This window comes from Typopeltis vanoorti, chromosome 26 (genome assembly GCF_054136105.1).
Source record: "Typopeltis vanoorti isolate ZY-2024b chromosome 26, IOZ_Tvanoo_1.0, whole genome shotgun sequence".
In the NCBI taxonomy this organism is placed as follows: domain Eukaryota; kingdom Metazoa; phylum Arthropoda; class Arachnida; order Uropygi; family Thelyphonidae; genus Typopeltis; species Typopeltis vanoorti.
This window is the reverse complement of record NC_143574.1, coordinates 25,660,353-25,680,389: the sequence shown is the minus strand read 5'-3', so window position 1 is coordinate 25,680,389 and position 20,037 is coordinate 25,660,353. Positions and strand designations below refer to the sequence as shown.

At 35.1% G+C, this 20,037-nt stretch overlaps 1 protein-coding gene across 1 annotated transcript in view; it reads left to right on the top strand.

Annotated features, from left to right (window-relative positions):
• LOC150092421 (beta-1,4-mannosylglycolipid beta-1,3-N-acetylglucosaminyltransferase brn-like) overlaps nucleotides 1-20,037 on the top strand; it is a 162,452-nt gene that overhangs the window by 37,061 nt on the left and 105,354 nt on the right. The window contains exon 2 of the mRNA XM_090414898.1: nucleotides 2,233-2,364. The gene's annotated coding sequence lies outside the window, so the exon portion shown is untranslated. The remainder of the gene's footprint in view (nucleotides 1-2,232; nucleotides 2,365-20,037) is intronic.

Here is a 20,037-nt window from a genome sequence, read left to right as displayed (position 1 = left end):
TAGTACTACATGAAAAATTTACATCATTACTAACTTCCTATCTACAATTTTTCTCCAAATCAGCCTGGTACTTGTTAAGACTCCAATATTATCAGATCTTATATTTCTATCGTCTAAAGCACTTTGTACAGTATCAATCTACCTCTACCTTGGTCTTCCTCTGGGTCGTTTTCCGGCCAACCTGACAGAGAACACTTGGTTTGCTAATCTTTTCTCGCCCATTCTGTTTAAGTGACCATACCACCTGAGATTAGCTCTGCTAACGCATTCCTGGATGTTGACAATGTCAAGTTTTTTCATAATATCCTCGTTTTTAATATGAAATTGCCATTGATGCCATCTGTTCTCGCCTATAATCTTTCTCAGGACTGTCATATCTGCGGTCTCTAGTCTTTAGTCAAGTATTTTACTTCTGACCCAGCTCTCAGATCCATAAGTTAAAACTGGTTTGAACACTGTCTTGTATACAGCTAATTTAGTGTTCCGACTAATTTCTTTCTTATTCCATATGAATTTATTCAATTGACTTCCCACCATACCAGCTTTGTTGATTCTGTTGTCTATTTCCATATTTAATTTACCATCTTCAGTAAAAATCGTGCCTAAGTAGCTGAAATGTTTTACTTGTTCCACAGGTTCCCCGTTCACAACACAGTTGACATTTTCAACAACTCTATCTATTTTCATTGTCTTTTTAATGCTGAAATTCATACCATATCTATTACAACAGTTATTCAATTTAGTCAGGAAATCTTGCAAACTTGTAGCGAATTTATTCAGAAGTATAACATCGTCCGCATAAAGCAAAGAGCTGACATTAACATATTCAATTCTGATATCATGTTTAATACAACTTTCCTTCATAATATAATCCATATAGATAACGAATAACAGAGGAGATAATGTACATCCTTGTCTCACACCAGAATTAACATTAAACCATCTTCCTGTACTTCCTTCAATTCTAACTGCCAACTTACAACTCAAATACAGACTAAGTATTGCTTGATATAATGCCCCACTGACGCCATATAACTGCAGCGTATTGAATAGCTTCTCTCTTGGCACCTTGTCATATGCCTTTTTCAGATAGACAAAACATAAATACAGATCTTTGTTATATTCCCATGCTTTCTCAACTATTTGTCGTAAAGTGAAGATCTGATCCTGACAGCCTCTATTTGGCCTGAATCCAGCTTGTTCTTCACCAAGCTTTTCCTGCATAGATCTTGCCAGGAACACTCAGTAGGGAAATACCTCTGTAATTCTCACATTCAGTTTTATTTCCCTTTTTATATATGGGTATTATGAGAGCTCTACTCCAATCATCGGGAATTCGTCCCTCTGTCCAGGCCTTCTGAACTATGCAGTGCAGCCACTGCAAGACTTTTATACCACCCTACGGTAGCATTTCTGGTCGAATATCATCTACTCCTGCTGCCTTTCCACATTTTAAGCCTTTGATGGTTTTTTCTACTTCAAGTATGGATGTGTATTCCTGACTGTATGCCTGTTGAGTGTTTTTTTTTAACACTGTACTATCACTGCTTGTTTCATTTAGCAATTTTTCGAAGTAATTACTCCATACTTCAAGGATATCTTTTTTCTCCTGTTTTCATATCACCTTTATCATCTCTAATTCCTTTTACAGCACTCTTTCCTCCATTTTTAAGCTTCTTCAACAACCTCCAGAATATTTTACCATCTTCTTGATATTTATTTTCTATGTTCTTGCCAAAGTCCTCCCATGACTTTTGTTTAGCTTGTTTTACACAGTGTTTCGCTTTCTTACATTTGTTTCTATATTCTCTAAGAGCACAAGCTGACTTATTTGCCAGGAACTTTTGATATGCTTTCTTCTTTTCCTTCACTGCCTGTTTTACTTCCTGTCCACCATGGAGTTCTGATTTTTCTATCCTTGCAGAAAACCTCACCACATGCCTCTCTAGCTGAGTCAATCAGGGTTTTCTTCTAGGCTTGCCACTGAATCTCCAAGGTTTGGTTCCTGTTCTCAAACTCTTTCATTTTTTCTTCAGTAATCTTTGTGTATTTTAGTCTACAGTTCACATCTGAGAGTTGCTGAACTTTTATAAAATTATACTTTTATATAAAGTATAATAATGATTATACTTTTATGTCCACTTTATTATATGATAATTATATAAATTATTAAATAGACACCACCGACTAGATATTTAATTATGTGATATTAAACAAACCCTTCTTGTGTAGAATCTACTGAACGATGCAACGTGCGCAAACCAGATGATTTGTGAGTAACAGAGAACGAAACTGAAACACGTTTTTTTTAAAGATGCTGGTGGAGTGAGCGCGGGATATGCCCCTTATTCAAGGACAGAAAAGGTATGGGCTTATTTTGTCATATTCGCGTAACTTTTTGCGTTAATTGTTTAATGTTAAGTTGCATCCAGCTTTTTTTTTCTCAATACTGATTTTATATGTAAAAATATATTTAAAGTTTACTATGAAAAATTTCAATTTCAATATGAAGTGGATTGGTTTGGAAGTATCTACAGGTTGGACATACTTGCTCTAAACCATTATGTAATATGAATATGACAGAGTGCAATTGTTCCAGTACTGTACTTAATTAAATCAAAGCCAAAAACAGGTCTGAATTTAATAAAACGATTTATAATTATGTCACTCTCATCGGAACTTTAATAAAAATTCGACGAGAGCGCCAAAAATTATAATTTGCTTTATTAAATTCAGACCTGTTTTGGGGTTTGATTTAATTATTCCATCACAATCGGTACAGTACAACTGAAATGACAAATTAAATTCCTTCCCAATCAATGTTGAATTATTAATTAGAATAATAATGTTAGTAATGAATGTCACTACACAAGAACGCGCTTTGAAAATGCACCATTTTAAGATTGTTGAAGATAATTCCTTACTTGTTAGCTTATGCACTGTAGACAAATAATTTGGTTTTTCCTAGTTTGGTACTAAAAAGTGTACTAAACCGATTTAAACCAAAACTTGAATTTAAAAATGTATGTATCCTAAACAGTAAATTTTCATTAAATTCTTTCAAACCAGAGGACTTTATTTCTTCATAAATGTTTCGCTAAACTTTCCCCTTCGTTTCTTTCAACTGAAACAAAAATTATACTCCCGACAAGTTCTTGTTTGGATTACAAATACAGTACTTAATATCAATACAATCCATCTAGCCAAAGCAGAGGAATATAATACATGGGTAGCGTATGTACAGACGAAAAAAAAAAAAAACGAATATAAATAGGGAGTTATGTATTTTACGTACCACATCTAAAATTATCGATATGAATATAAATGCCAATAAAGGACCTCGCAAAAATCAGTGTCATTTTTTTTGCCAGAAATAAATTTAGATATTTTTAAGCGGAAAATAGATAAACTGTAAATTTTAATGTAGGAAATAAATTTTCTCGCACCACTATAAATAAGGAACTTGTGAAGATGTTTTTACTGATACGTCGTGTAAATTAAAATCTGCAGTAACTTTTGGCGTTTTTCTTTAAATAACTAAAATGAATCTGCTAAAGCCTTTTATTCTTCAAAGAGAGTATGCTGGGCTATTTTAGCACTAAGTTTTGGAAATCAGTAGGCAGCCACTTCCACCCTTAGCCATCATGAATAGCTGAGCCCAAGTATATGGCAGACAACTTATTTTTTATGAAGTTTTTTTCGGTCCTTATGTACACAACTATCAAGGCAGACCCATAACGAGTCAATAAAAGTTATGCTATCCAATAGACGTTTGAATAGGTTTTTTGAAAACCCTAATCTCAAAATTCGATGCACAAGACTTCGAATTATACTTGATACACATACAAATGTTTACAGCCGATCAACATGTTTCCACGATGCCAAATGACATTAAATTAGTCATCTAATATTAGTTATCTGATTCAGTCATTGCATTGACTGAATGGCCTGGACTTAGATTAGGTGACTAATGCCACTAGATCCATTTATTACATTTGTAGAGTGTGTTCTACATACAGCGAACATAGCTATTTGCTGATGATGCAAAGATAGGTAGGGTAATCAGGATTGCTGCTGATATGCAGTAATGATTTGAATAGGCTGGAATTGTGGGCATAGGAAAATGGATGACAGTTTAATGTCAGTGTAAAGTTCATACACTTTGGCCTGATTAGATATTCAATGTCGTATTATACTGGGATTATGCTAGAAGAAACTGATCAGGCTAGGAATCTTGTAGCGTAAGTGGATAGCAAGTTGAAGTTCAGGGGCCATGTAGCAAAGATTGGAAATACAACTCAAAAGATATCTACAATGCTGAAATCAACGTTCGCATGTAAAAAAAAAGAATGTCATTTTGCCTCTTTACAAGACCTTGATAAGACTTTACTTGATCTATTGTGCGCAGGTCTGGTCTCCGGGTTTCCGTTGTGATTCTGATATGTTGGAGAGAGTACAAAGGAGAGTGTTAAAAATGATATCAGGATTGTGGAATACTGATTATGAAGACAGATTGAGAAATTTTCGACTGCAGACACTAGCAAACAGGAGAAAGAGGGGATGATATAATTAAGACGTACAAACTTCTGAGAGGGTCATACAGGATTTCAATTGATGGAATTTTTCATTTTATGGAGAGTAGGGAAAGGACAAGAAGGTATCCTTGGAAGCTGAGAATGAATGCCGCCAAGAAGCGGATGAGGGCTAGATTTTTCTCTCAAAGGGTGGTGGTGATTGGAATTGGATGTGGTGTGGTGTGTGCAAGCAGTGTGAATGAATTCAAGAACAAGTATAAAGCTGGTGCGATGAATCTCTGAAGGTGAATCCCTCTCTCTTAATAATAATAATAATAATTACGATAGAAGATATCTATAAGATTATAATGTAGTTGGACAGGAAGCACGTCAAAACTAATTTTTAAAACTTTCCTCAGTAGGAGCTGGTGGCCTACAGTGAAATATTAGAATGAAAAGTGAAATATTGGATTCTGTTGTGATAATGGCAAATTCATAAAATACAGTAAATATTAGAGTTTATTATTCTTATCTCATTGTAATAACAAATTTCTTCGTTACAAGAATCTCCCATTGCTCTGTTTGTGTGAAGAAAGCATTGAGTAGAATAATAATGATGCAATGACTGTTTGTCATGGATACAAGTAAAATACAAGTATGCTGAAGGTCGTGGGGTTTGACTTTCATGGAGCAGAGCTCGTGTGGCTGTGCAGTAGAGCGTATCTCATTCTGTGATGAATAAGAATACTCCGAATCAGATGACCATGTTTTAGTTAGGCAACATCGAGGTTACTATGATGGCAACAATGTTATAGCTCCACTGACTTCCAAAAACGTAACACTAAACGTTATATGAACCTTACAGACGATTCTGTGCTATATAGATTTTGGCGGTTCTATTAAAATGAGAAATGATGTCATACTGCAATGGCTGTAACAACATGGTCTGAGAAAATGCAAGTCCAAAGGTTAGGGCCCGCACAGCGTCCCGATCTGAACTCTAGCACACGTCCAATTTCACTACAGTAACAAAACTAAATGCTATTTGGTGAAGGAAGGAAGAGGCCATTTTGGAGGGGAGAAATTTCAATTTTTGCAACATAACATACACAGAAACACAGTTATGAATCAGACGTGAAAATGAAACAGGTCTTATAATTAATTATTAACAGCTATAGCGAACGTAATGACTCTTGTGGGATTATATTACTTATAAAATGTATCTGCATTAAAAACGAAGTTTGGAAAGCAAGCGTTGCAAAAATAAATAAATAATAAAATAAAATAAACAAATAAAATAAAAAATACAGCTTGTATGCAAGTCCTATATTATTTTTTTACAAGAAATAATTTCATAATTCACGCCAGTTTTACTGAATGTGAGAATAGATAAGTTAAAGAATACAACGAATAAAAGGATAATAACTATGAATGATTGGATTACATAGCTAGTATTTCCATCTTCTCAAATAACGTCTCGCAAATAATGGAATATTATTTGCGAGACGATGGAAAATTCATCTTCAGCAAATTATTGGCTTATTCCTGAAAAATGGTTTTAATTCTTCCACTCTTAACTGCTTTCAGCATTTGTTTTTGAAGAGATGAAACATTTTTAAATAAAATTGAATGGTTATTATTATAATTATAGTTTGATCGTGACAACGTACGTAGAAGTTAAGTATTACCCTTCTTGCTGTAAAAGAAATATGAGGAAGCAAAAAATTGAATATAAAGGAAGTGAAGCCCTAACGATGAAGAAAGCGTACTCTTAATATTAGTAATAACGCCACTTAATTTCAAAATGAATAAATAAATTATTGTTTATAGTGTTTTCCAATTTCTGAAATTGTAGGTCAAACAGATACTAAGAAAAACCAGTTGGTTTTATTTTTATTACATGTTTGCTATTTCCTTTAACATATTTGATGCATTTATGATATTAAAAATGAATGAGAACAAATCATTTCATTCTTTAAACAGGCGAATTTTAAATAAATGAATGTATACAAAAGAACTCCCAGGAATGAAAACTTTACGGCATTTTCATGGTTTTATGCAACCTTGAAAGTATCATTACTTATATTTAACAAAGTAAAATATAGACCTGTAGTTCAAAATAAATAAATAAATGGTCTTTCCTTTGGTGGTCTAACATTATAGGCACAGAAATGTCTTCAATAAGGCTACACAGGCACGTGACCTTTAATTAAATGATGCTGAAAAAAAAAAATCTTGAAAAGTTTTCCGTGCAGTCAACTTGTAGAACATGATTTATCTTCATATTGAATTGAAGATATCCCGAATCCTAAACAGTTCTTTCTCGACGTAGTTAGCGATTTTTATTAGCTACTTAAGAGACCCAATTATTGTAAAAATCATCGAAAAGGCGCCGGAGTTTTTCTGGTATGCCTTCCCAAGTAACTCGTCGACGTCCAGTGCGGCACAAGTTTAATTGTTAAAAAAAAAAAAATTAAATTAAATTAATTAACCTCTCTTTAAAAAATTAATTAACTGATAGGTAAACAATTCGATGTCGCTGACTTCGAATTTAAAATTATCCAGGTCTATCTGCGGTGTTTCCCATGTCCGCCTTGCGTGATTAACTAATCGTTCCTTAATAGTATCGCCTGGAAACTTTACAGAAATGCAGATTAGCGCATTACAGAGTTCCATTAAAATAGCCTCAAACTTTTGACATAAGTTCGTCAATTACTGTTTATATTTATACATAATAAAAATGCACTTGCAGATACATTGTTGGCAGGAGACTGAATAGGTGAAGAGAACCTATAAATAGTTTCTTGCTTCATATAATCACCACAACTGATCAACTGCAAGATGACAGGACAACTGAAAATTTGGTCATAAGTGAGGCTAACAATAATCTGATTTCTGTATGTTCAGGGTACCACACCTGCAGAAAGCCATTCTCCAGATAGAAGAAGTGTATGGAACGAACATTATATGACTAAAATGCGTTTGGATTTGGTGGAATAACTTTGCTAACTTCAGGACAGCTGTCAAAGAGGATTAGCGAGTAGTTATCATCAGCACCAGAGAGTGGATCACTTATTGTATGGTAGTGATCTCGCACCTACTGATTTGTTTTTCCTTATCAGATATGCATTATACTGTTTTTTGTTTTGTTTTGTTTTCTGGTTAAAGTTGATAGACACAGATTTCTTTTACTCTGGGATCTCATCTCATCTTCCTTTACCTCTTTTACCTTGCGGTATCGAGGGTTTATTAATCATGGGACCTCAAACCGTTCACAGGATAAGGTGGTCACCCCCTACGCGTCGGTGTATCCTATGTCCGTAGTGTTGAGTTCTCAAGGCCGGTTTGCCTGCTTTGCGGGATGAAAAACCCCAGGATAAACTGGGGGAAAAAACCCTACTGTCCACGCCCAAAACTGGCTAACTTGGCTATGGCTGAGGATCCTTCAGCTCCTCACGTCACCGACGAGAATCGAACCTAGGACACTCCTTCCCCAGGCATATGGTTGCGATGCGCACAGCCACTAGGCTAACCGCAAATGCCAAAATGTATTAAACATGCTTGATTATGTGGAAAAGTGGTGATTATATACCAGTGGTGCTCAATCTTTTTTACTACGCAAGCTACTTTTCTATAATAAGTTATTCGGCGATCTACTCTCTTATATAGATCACGTTCCCCCAATCTGATATCTGATTACACACAAATAAACAACTAAAAAAAAAAAAAAATACACAACTAAAAACTTTATTTGTGTATTTAAAAATTTATTTCTCACTTTTAATTATTTTAATACAACAAAAAAAATATTGGAATAAAATATTTATTTCTCTATTTTGAAAAACCAAAAGTTAGAAAAAACAACAGATTGGTTACAAACTCACAAGTTACAGGAAATGCTGGTTGATTAAAAAAAAAAAAAAAAAGTTAATGTGAAATTTGGCATTGTTTGGACCTCGCAATATTTTCATAGTCAAGTTGATATGAAGAAGTGGCCAATCGCAGACAATCATCCAAATGATCATTTGTAATTTGGTTTCTTAATTGATTTTTTACGACGGTCATATTTGAAAAAGCGGATTCTGACAAGAGTGTCGATCCGAAACACGACAGAATGTTTCGCGCAATATCAGTTAATATTGGGAATTTTTCATGTGCATGCTTCCAAATGACTTCATTGTTTATTGATTTTAAACGTAAACTATTCTGAATGTTTATTATCTCAAGTTGTACTTCAGCTTGGTTTATATCAAACAGCCCACTAATTTTATTTAAAATTTCTGTGATGTTCAAGTTTTCTTGAAATGGATTATTGATAAAAGATACAATCGTTTCAGTTTTATTAAAATCTTGAATTTATTTCTTCCTCAACTAATTCTATTTCACGAATAAATTCTTTTAAATCATAGCGAATCATTTCTTGATTTTGTTCAAAAAAATTTAATAAATATGGGAGATGTCTAAATTCGCGGTCATTTATATTTTTATTTAATAAAAGTAAGTTTTGTTGGAAAGTTGTTATTGAACTTAACATGTCAATTAAATTTTTATCTCTACCTTGTAACTCTAAATTTAAATTGCTTAATTTCGTACAGAAATCTACTAAAAATGATAATTGTAACAACCATCTTTCACTCAATTGTGGATAAATATCTCTTTTTCATCAAGAAAAATTTTATATCGTTAATTAATACAAGAAATCTTTCTAAAAATGACTTCTGCTGAGCCGGCGAACATTATTGTACAACAGAAGTTCCCTATCATCATCTGCCTGTAATTTAAATAACCGCCGTTGCAGGGTTTTTCCTTGAACAGAATTTACTATTTTAAATGTAATATCCAAAACATCTTTTGTGTTTAATCTTTCACTACACAGTACTTGTTGGTGAATCAAAACGATGACAAATATCCAGATTTTTTAACGTACAGTGGTACGTTAAAAAATCTGGATATTTGTCATCGTTTTTACATAATGAAATGAAACCTGATTTATTACCTATCATTGCAGGAGCACCATCAGTAGTAATAGACACAAGTTTAAAAAGCGGAAGTTTGTGTTGTTTCACATTCATCAAATGCCGAAAAAATGCCTTCTCCCCTAGTCCTTCGCAATAATGGTATAATTTTCAAAAGTTCTTTACTTGAATAATCTTGAAATACCATGCGAATAAATACCATTAACTGAGCAATATCAGTGAAGTCGTTTGATTCATCAAACTGTAATGAAAACGCAACACACTGGTGAATGTCTGACATTAACCTGGCCTGGAAACTTTTTTCTGGCAATTGGAACTGTTCCTTTCGGCAATTTGAAACCTTGTCTGCGGCCTAGAAGTAGTCTCTCTCTAGCGACGTCTCGAACCGAGAAGCTCCTTTCTGGAAGCGGGAAACTCCTCTCTCAAGCAACGTGGATCCAGGCAGTCTCTGACGGCGACTTTGGACCGGGCGACCTCCTCTCTGACAGCAATTCTGAGACCCCTTCTGCTTGCTTCAGTCCCTTTTTATTAGGCCTCCTCTGAGACCTCGCATGAAGTTTGGCAACCCCCAAAGAATCGACATGAGTCTTTCATTCTTAAGTTTCAAGTTCGGCACGCCTTTTGTTCTCCTCCGCTTTCTTTTGATTGTAAGTTGCCGGCCATCGGAAAGTTGTTTGAACTCTTTCCGACTGACTTCGGAGATGTTTACACTTTGAGCCTGCAAGCCTTTCTCATACAAGTTTCAACAACAATCTTTCTAATGCCGCCATGTACAGCTTCGGCGACAAAAACATTGCCTTTTTTTAACACTAACATATTCTTATTAAAGCACTATATTCAGTTAGCTTCAAAGGAGTTATTTACAAAAACATCTAATACAAACTATACCGAGACAAGCAAAGTTTATTTTTTTACAACATTCACATGGGACTTAAGCTAAGTAAAAAATCGATGTAATGTGCTTTGGAATATTTAATATTTAAGCTATAATCGAGTTTTTACACTTTGCTTATAATCGTATTCACTCGGCTCGCTGTTTGACTTTCACTGACCCAAATTAATTCATTTACCCGGACTTAGAAAATTACTGATTTGACAATTTTAAATAATAAATAAACAATATCAATACACTTAAAGCGAATTAAAAATAATACAAAATAATGATAAATAAAATATTATGTTTTCAGTTTTAATTAAATTTGTAAGTAAGGAGAGATCGACCAAAAATCGCTCCGCTATCGACGGGTTAAACACCCCTGTTATATATCATTGACTTGTGTTATATACGCATGTATGTCAGAATAAAGTTCTTCACATAAGAATACCTGTTACTCATTTTACTTTTTTTTTTTTTTTTTTAAATACAAGCGTACTATACTACAATTACAACAGCAAATATACACCTCCGAATATATATAAAAAATAAAAATAAAAAATAGATGTGTTGAATGATTTGCAATTCAATTCTAATTTATTGCATAGAAAATAATACCAAATATGAATTAGCATCATCTAAATCTGCATACAGTACTTTGTAGATTATATAACCACGTAAACCTATTTGATCACAAAAGAAACGAAGATATTATGAAAGAATTAAACCAAGAACCGGTAATTGAAAAAATTAAAAAATATAAACATAGATGGATGGAACACGTTCAAAGAATGAAAACAGAAAGATTACCAAAACAAGCCTTAAAGTAGAAGCCATTAGGAAAAAGAAAACCAGGACGTCCTCTTAAACGATTCAACGATGACTTCTAAGGCCGGAACAGGCCATACTAGGCCTAAATCCTTGATACGTATAATGATAACCACGTAAACACATAAAAATGTAATATCAATTATAAGAAAATTGTTATTTGAAAACATCCACAAAATTAGAATAATGTTTAACGTGGTTCAAAATATTAGAATATCCAAATTTTTCTGATTGGCTTTGAGCAGAGCATAGAAATAGCATATATTTCAGTAGCTGAGGGACTGACTCGTGTGTGAGGAATCGTTTGCGCGTGGATTCCAGTTAATCATTTGCTAAACATGAGTCGAACAAGTGACATATCGGAAGCTAAGAAGTTTCGTATGGTGTCTCTGCACAAAGAAGGCCAAACTCAACAGTTTATAGCTAAGGAATTGAAATGTTCTCAAGCAGCGTAGAGTATTGAGACAGTATTCTAATAACCAAAGTTTTCAAAATAATCGCTACAATAGCGGTCGAAAGGTAATAATACATAAAGATATGAGAGGAGATTGAAGAATATCGTGAAGAAATATTTGCGGCCTCTGTCATGGTATGGGCGTGTATGACAGCAGAGGATCCAGGTAGGCTGTGTATTGTGTACGAAAGAGTCAATTCCAAAGTGTAAATTCTTGAGCACTTCATGTTACCGGCATCGGAAGATTTATATGATGGTGATTTCCTTTTCAGCAAGATTCAGCTTCTTGCCACACTTTCAAGACCACTACTAGATGGTTCAAAGAAAGACAAATCAATGTAATTCCCTGTCAGGCAAACTCACCTGACAGGGTTAGGAACAGTCATAAAAACTAAGGGGATGCAACAATGTACTAATTATCATGTTTCCTTTTGACTGTAATTTTTGGGCATTTATTTTCGCATTATTCTAATAATTTGAACTACGTTAAAAATTATGTATATTATGTATAAGGTTTCTGTTGTTCGAGAGATAGATTCCGATATTGAGACCACATGTTTATTAAATACGAATAGGATAAATGAAAACCCGACAAGTTTCGTAAGTCGGGTTTTCACTTACATCAGGGGAATTGGTGTATAAAAAAAGTTAAACGCAACTCAAAAAGTTAGTTGCGTTTAACACAACTAATTAGTTGTGAAGTACGTTAAAAATTATTCTAATTTGCGAAAGTTTTCAAATAAGTTTTCTTATTATTTATATTACATTTTTATGTGTTGACATGGTTATAAAATCTACAAAGTAGGTGGATTTAGATGATGCTAATTCATATTTGGTAATATTTATTTTCTATGCAATAAATTAGAATTGCTAATCGTTCAACACATTTTCTTTGATTATTCTATTTTTTTTTTTATTTTATTTGGAGGTGTGTGTTCTTTCTCATCCGTCAAATGACGGGTTGAGTGCCCTGTGTGCAAATTTTTGCCATCTGGTTCTATCTCTGGCCACACACACATATATCACACATAGTAAATGTGAAAGGCATGGTCTAGATTCGTGTTTTTCCAAGTCATGTGCTATTTCTATCTGTCTCTCTCAAAAGCCAATTTGAGAATTTGATCAGCACTTTATCCATAGCCACAATTTGACTGCTTTTCGGACATAAAATGCACTGCTTGGAAAGAAGTTAACGGACACCATAGTGTGAGAAACAAAATGCCATGGCTCCCACCCTAATAAGATGTAAGTTTTTCACTTCGATAACCAGCAATTCTACTGGGCACACTTTCCACACGCATACAATATCAATCAATGGGAATTTTGGACCATTCTTTCTGTAAGCATGTAATGAAGTCCTGGCTCTTGTGGAGCAAATGTCCCACAGATTTTCAATAGGGTTGATCATGGCTCTGAAGGCCAGTTAAGTGCTGTGACTTCGTGACCACAAACCACGCAGTTATTTGTCTTGCTGAAAGAGAAACGCCACAAAGCAGGAAGCATTGCATTGTCCTAAATGTTCAGATACCTCTCAGAGATTGTGTTCGTGGCACCACAAACAGGAGCATACCGCCACCTCCGAATTTCATAGTTCGGGTTATGCACTCTGGTAGGAGACGTTCACCTGCTTGGTAGAAGATGTAGTGTGATTCGTCACTCCATAACACAGCTTTCCAAGTTTTCAGGTTCCACTGTACACGCTTTTCGTACTACTGAAGACGATGCTGAATGTTGGTTCAGGTAATGTGGTGCTTGCATATTGTGGTCCTACCATGGAAACTCCTGTTAGCCTCTGTTTTTAATGTTTTTGTACAGATTCGTGCTCGTGTTCCAGTAGATGCCCGGAACTCCGTATTCAACATGTCGGCCGACGAATGGAGATTTTGCATTCGTAGTCCCCCCCCCCCCGAAACACACACACACCTATATAGCTTCAAGATTCGGCGAGTGGTGTGGATCGTCCAAGTAAGGTAGCACATGCGGTTGACTCCTGAGCTTCCATCTTAGTATAGTATCACTGATTGTTGATGGGAGGGACCAATTTGTCAACAGTTTGACGAACATTGTAACGTGGCATCCTATGCCAAATCTTCTATCATATGGACAGTTGTACTGCCTTGGAAGCATCGTATTCCTCCAATTTATACCGGCTACAAACACGTGATTCGTTACATGGCACGATGTCTTGCCCATGGTATGTCCACTGACTTCTTTCCAAGCAGTGTATAATAACTGATAAGTAGGACTATACGTAGTTTTTTAAATCGATTCTCAAGCATTCTAACTAGTGAATTATATTCCTCATAGTTAAAAGATTGCATCTAAAATGACTTGGATATCAATTACAGCTAGCAGTTAATTCTAGCAGATTTTGCTCCCTAAATCTGAAATACACGCGCGCATATGAAATAACATGCTTTGCTTTTTAATACTCTCTCTCAAGCTAAAATATCAAACAGAATTTTCCTGACTGCGGATAAAATGATTGTATTTACTCGGCCTGTCTACATAATTTATGTTATTATTCCTTTCTAGCAATATTATTAATCCTAAAGTGAATAATTTCAGTATTATCACATACATCTGATGAAACGAGCTCTGTTATCAGAACCTGGGGAATGTAATAATACTCATTAGCTTACCATGAAACAGTGGGGGGATAGTCTGCACAATTTCAGTTCAGTTTTCAATATTACAAAAGTGATCAATATTATTTAATTTTTAATACGAAATATAAAAAAAAATCAAGATTTATGATGCACAGTTATAAATTAATAACACTAAACGAAGCAATAACTATATTTTATCACGTGTCTACCATTACAATTGAGAAATGGGTTCACACAGAGCAAAATTATTTAACTGACGCTAAAACTCGAAGAGAATGGCAAACGACCATCCCTGTTTTATAGAAAATTTGAGGGGAAAGTGCTACTTTGACAATAAATTTGGGATAACACAAGTAGTACAAATATATATATATATATATATATATATATACCCTAGTGTATATACACACACACACACACACACTAGGGGGATCCTCCCCCTGACGCCTACGGCGCCCCCCCCCCCGTGTTCCAGACTGGTTGGCCGGTTCTCCTTGAATTCTGATGACTCGAAACTCAGGGTAGCCGCTGAGGTTCAATATATATACAACCTACTGTAATGTACTAATTTTTTTTTAAAATAAACTGCGTTAATAGGTATATGTTAACCGATCCCTGGTCTATATGATACTTCTCGATACTTATATAAAGTATCGAGAAAAGAAAAGTCATCAAGTTTTTTTTTTGGCTACTACAAAAATACAGCATACAGAATCTATACCTTCCTACAAATTGTAATTAGTAACCACCTATTTTATATAATAATTCCACTCCAAAAACATGGAAAATCTACAGCACAATTGCTACCATGGCGGATTAAGGGTAAGATAAACTAAGAATTCTGCTCAAGAAACCAAACATAATACACCGTCAAGTTACTTCGGGCCTCAAATAAACAGAGCGATGAAATCCCATCTATCATTCAAAGACATTCACAAACATCCACGCTAGAATTCGAACCTGCTAACTGTTAGCAAGAGAGGAGTACTTCATTAGCATCCACTCGAGTAAAGCAGCTTCTTGGGTGAAGGCCGATAACTGAATCATTCCATTTGCTAGTGATAGTTAGCTTTGGTATGTTAACTCTTGAAATCAGAATCACGAATCCGTCGTTAAAGAGTAGCTTCTTAATAGCCAATTATTCGTTAACATACGTTTCAGTCGTAAACCTCCAGTTTTACATGTTAACACACTGGGTAATTTCTATGGATACTCTGTTCCTTTTATTTTTAAATCGACTGGGTGATATTTTATAGTAAAACCACACACGATATCAATGGTTTACTGACAGTTAGTAAAATGATAGTCCTTTTATTAAAACTACGTAAAATCGCCTAATAGATACATCAAAATCTCAGGTTTGTTCTATGCAAAAAAATAAAAATCGTAATATCATTCTAAAGGGCCGTAAAAAAGCAGTCTGGCAGACGAAAATAATACCGTAACACGTTCACCGAAAAAAGAAACGGTAAAAGCAAAAAATAAATAAAAAGTCCGAATGAACTAAAAGAAAGAAGGAGTAAAAAATGAGTGGACAGGATTTATTGAATACAGTGAACTCTGTCCACTCTACAATGAATTCTTATTTGCCAGTGATGGACAATCACTAATAAATAACATAGCAACAACTGATATGTTGCTCAATTAAGGAATATCATCCAGTCATTGGTATTTTACACTGGGTGACAAGAACAACCTTACCAAGAATGAGTTACAGGAACTGGAGACCATCGCATAAACCAAATATAGGATGACAGCGAAAAAACAAATACCAATGCAGAATGGATCAAGATTGGTCCGACATGTCAAGCGTCATGCTTTTTTTTTTTTTTTTTGCTTGTTGGTTGGTGGGTGGCACACTGAGGTAAACTCTTTTTTCTTTTCCCGTCGACCCAAGAAGTAAACATGGTTATTTTACTGGACTCATGTTTTTTCTTAGAGGGCATTTTTTTAATGCATGGATATTTTCTAAGTTTTTTTTAATCAGTTTTAATATTTAAAATCAAAACGTTATTTCGGTGTTAAAATATTCTAATTTTTAAGGAATAGGTGTTCATATATTAATTCATCTAAATAACTGCTAGCCATAATCATCAAATACACACACATTTAAACAAAACCAGAACAGTTTATTTCTTTTAGTAAATACACATACAAAACTTTCCCAAGAAAGAAGCAAAATAATATTTAGAAAGGGTTTACAAGACGCATTACATTTCGTCTAAAAGAAGTGAAAAATAATATTAGATCCACATGTTTTTCTTCGGGATTTAGATAATATCCGCAGGACGTCTACATTTTTTTTTTTTGTTACCTTTTCCAATAAAAATTACAATATCTCCGAACACCAGTAAGATTATGGATATAAACCTTGCTAAATGTCATCTGAAGGTTAACTGTTTCGTACCTGCAAGAAAAAGGACACATTGACAGCCAGAAAAAAAATGAAAAAAAAAAAATCGAAGGTATGAAGACTACTAACCAATCTTATTATGCATAGAAATCAGACTATAATTTGCAAATGATTCGCTTCAAGCGATAACGTTGTTCTTTGCACTACAATCTGGTTAATGACCATCAAATAATTTAATGAAGTGAAATAATTTAGAATAAGCAAATTCCTCACCACATTAATTACCGAATGCACAAACAGCGATCACTCGCAAAATATTAGGATGTGATTACTTCAATCCCAAAGCACATGCAAATATGCAAGAACAGTAGGCGAAACGGATACCTGTTAATCAAAATATTTCGATCGAGGTATCGAAGCTTGATAACCACAGTAACAGCTTCAGAATGTTCTGCTAAAAGAAATAGCCAACAATGGGGATTTGTGAGGTTCACTAGAAAAGAACGCCTAACATAGAAAGTTGTCGTTTCACTATATATATTTTTTAATGTATATAACGCTAAAAGGTTATGAATTTACTAACTACTACGTGAGTACTTTAACACTACGAGTAATGAAACAATACCATAGACGACAGAAATTTTAAACGAAATAAAACCGATTGTAATTTTGCTTACATTATATGATGAAACCACTAGTTAATCGAGACACTGGAATATTCATATTCAAACCTGGTACTACGATTGTCCGAGTGGATAACGTCACCACTCTCCAACCAATAGGTTGAAGGTTCGTATTTCATTATAGTCATGGATATTTGTGAGTGCCTTTAGGTGCTGCTTGATTATGAGATCACCACCATGTTCACTGGAGGCCTGAAGTTGCTTATAAAAATGTAGTATGCTTGGTTTCTAAAGCAGAGGAACTTATACATGTTTTATGTGAATCTTATCTACAAAAGGTTGTAAATTTAGTACCCGTAGTACTAAATCTACGATTTACAGCCTTTCGTGTGTGATCTCATAATCAACCAACACCTAAAGACATTCACAAATATTCATGACTATAATGAAACACGAACCTATAACCTGTCGGTCGGAAAGTGGTGACGTTATCCACTCGGCCAAACGTAACACCAAGTTTGTACATGAACATTCCGGTATCTCGATTAACTGTGTTGTTAATCAAGGTTGTCGTGGGTTGATTCACATGCAAAAATAAATCTGAGGGCCTAGAAAAGTCTTTGAAGAACATCAATTTAGTACATTTGGTATGTGGTTTACAATTTATGCAAAATTGATGATAGCAGGTGAATTGCAGCCAAAAAGAATAGGAGACAGACGGTAGGGTGGGTGTTCATTTGAAACAACCTGGTGTGAGATTATGGCCAGTAAGACAAATACAGTTGGTTGTTGCTAATAGGCCAGGGAGTTCCACAGATGATCTGGAAGACATGCATATCCAAATTAGTACAATGAGTACAGGTCGAGTGATTATTATGGCTTCAACTATGGAGATAGAGACTGGAAGGAAGAAAGATCGCATGGCAGGAAGGAAATAGAATTTATATACATGCTATGAGATAATTACTTAAGGAAGCATGTGATTGAGGGGAGGGGGACTATGGTGGGAGAGTATTGGACCTGGTTATAGGATCAGAAGAGCTATCCATATCCAAGGTGACAACATTGCCTCCAATTGGTGAAAGTGATCATGCTGTCTTGACTTGAGAGATTGTAAAACATGAGGAATATTCTATCAAGAAGGGGCATTTGTGGAACTACAAGGCAGGTGATTATGACATGCTTAGGAAGAAGCTTAAATCTGAGCCATGCCATAAAACACGGCAGGGTAAGGATGTTAGTAGTGCATTGGATATAGTTAAGGGTCATCTAGAGGAAGCAGTATTAAATTGTATATCTAGGGTAAGGAGGGTTAATCGGGTAGGAGATGGATTAGTAATATCATTAAGCACGAGCTGCAGAAGAAGAAAATGCTGTGGAGGGTATATAAATAGAAAGGTGACCAGCACATTCATGAACGGTATAAGGTTCAGGCAAGAAAGGTGACCAGCATGGCAAGGAAGGCAAAAATCAGATTATGAGAAGAATCTAGCCGAGGAGGCCAAAGGAAATCCCAGAGTTCTTTCGTTATGTGAGATGAGTGATGATGGTCACGAGGAGAAAGAAGAGGATAAAATACTTGCGTTACTGAGTGACTACTTTGCAAGGGTATATCATCCTAGTGAAGTTACTGCTTTATCTATGTGACTAACACTAATGTGGAAACGGAGGTGAGTGGATTGGAGGTTCTTAGGATATTGCAAAATCGCAATGTTAAATACAACTGTGGGATTAGATGGGATATCAGCTAGGGTTTTGTGAGAATGTGCAGGGGAACTGTCAGTGCCTTTGACTAGGCTGTTTAAGTTACAGCTCTAGTAGAGTTAATAGAGTTTTGCCCTCTATCTCTAGTAGAGATAGAGGGCAAAATAATTCCCTTGCATAAGGGAGGTTCTAAGACTGCAGTAGCAAATTATAGAACAATCAGTATCTCAGTACTAGAAAAATTGGTAAAAAAGAGAATTCAAGAATGGGTAGATAAAAATATACTGTATGAGGATCAACATGGCTTTGTGAAGGGTCGATCATGCGTTAGTAATTTACTAACTTTTTATAATAGAGTAACAGCTGAGATGGATAAAGGAAATGGCTACATGATGATTTTGCAAAAGGCATTTGACAAAATACCACACGCTGTTACGCAAATTAGAAGAAATGGGGATGGATATGACACTGGTTAAGTGGATACGAGGATGGCTGCTGGACAGATATCAAAAAGTGGTATATGGAGAGGCAGAATCGAGGACAGGTGATTAGTGGTGTGCCGCAAGGTTCAGCTGGGACCATTGCCATTTAATTTGTACATAAATGATATAGGAAATAACCTGAAAGGAAATATTCAGTTGTTTGCTGATGATGATGCGAAAAATTAGGTAGAGTAATAGTTAATCAAGGCGATGTGGAGAGCTTACAGGAAGACTTAAATAGGCTGTCAGTATGGGCATCAGTTTAATGTCAAGAAATGTAAAGTTATGCATTTTGGGATAAATAGATTACAAACCGTGTATCATGTTGATGGCACTGTACTCCAGGAAATAGATGAAGCTAGAGATTTAAGGTTGTGGTAGAGAGAGAGTTTAGAGGCCATATTGCTAAGGTAGCTCATAAGATTACTTGGCTATTGATGAACACGTTAACAAGTAGAGATAAGGAAGTTATCATTTCTCTTTATAAGGCCTTGATACGCCTACATATGGATTACTGTACTCAAGTCTGGTCCCCTGGGTTTCTTGGGGGAGGAGGAAGCGGTGGAGAGGATTCAGAGGAGAGTGATCAAAATGGTGAGTGGTCTGTGGAATGTCCCCTA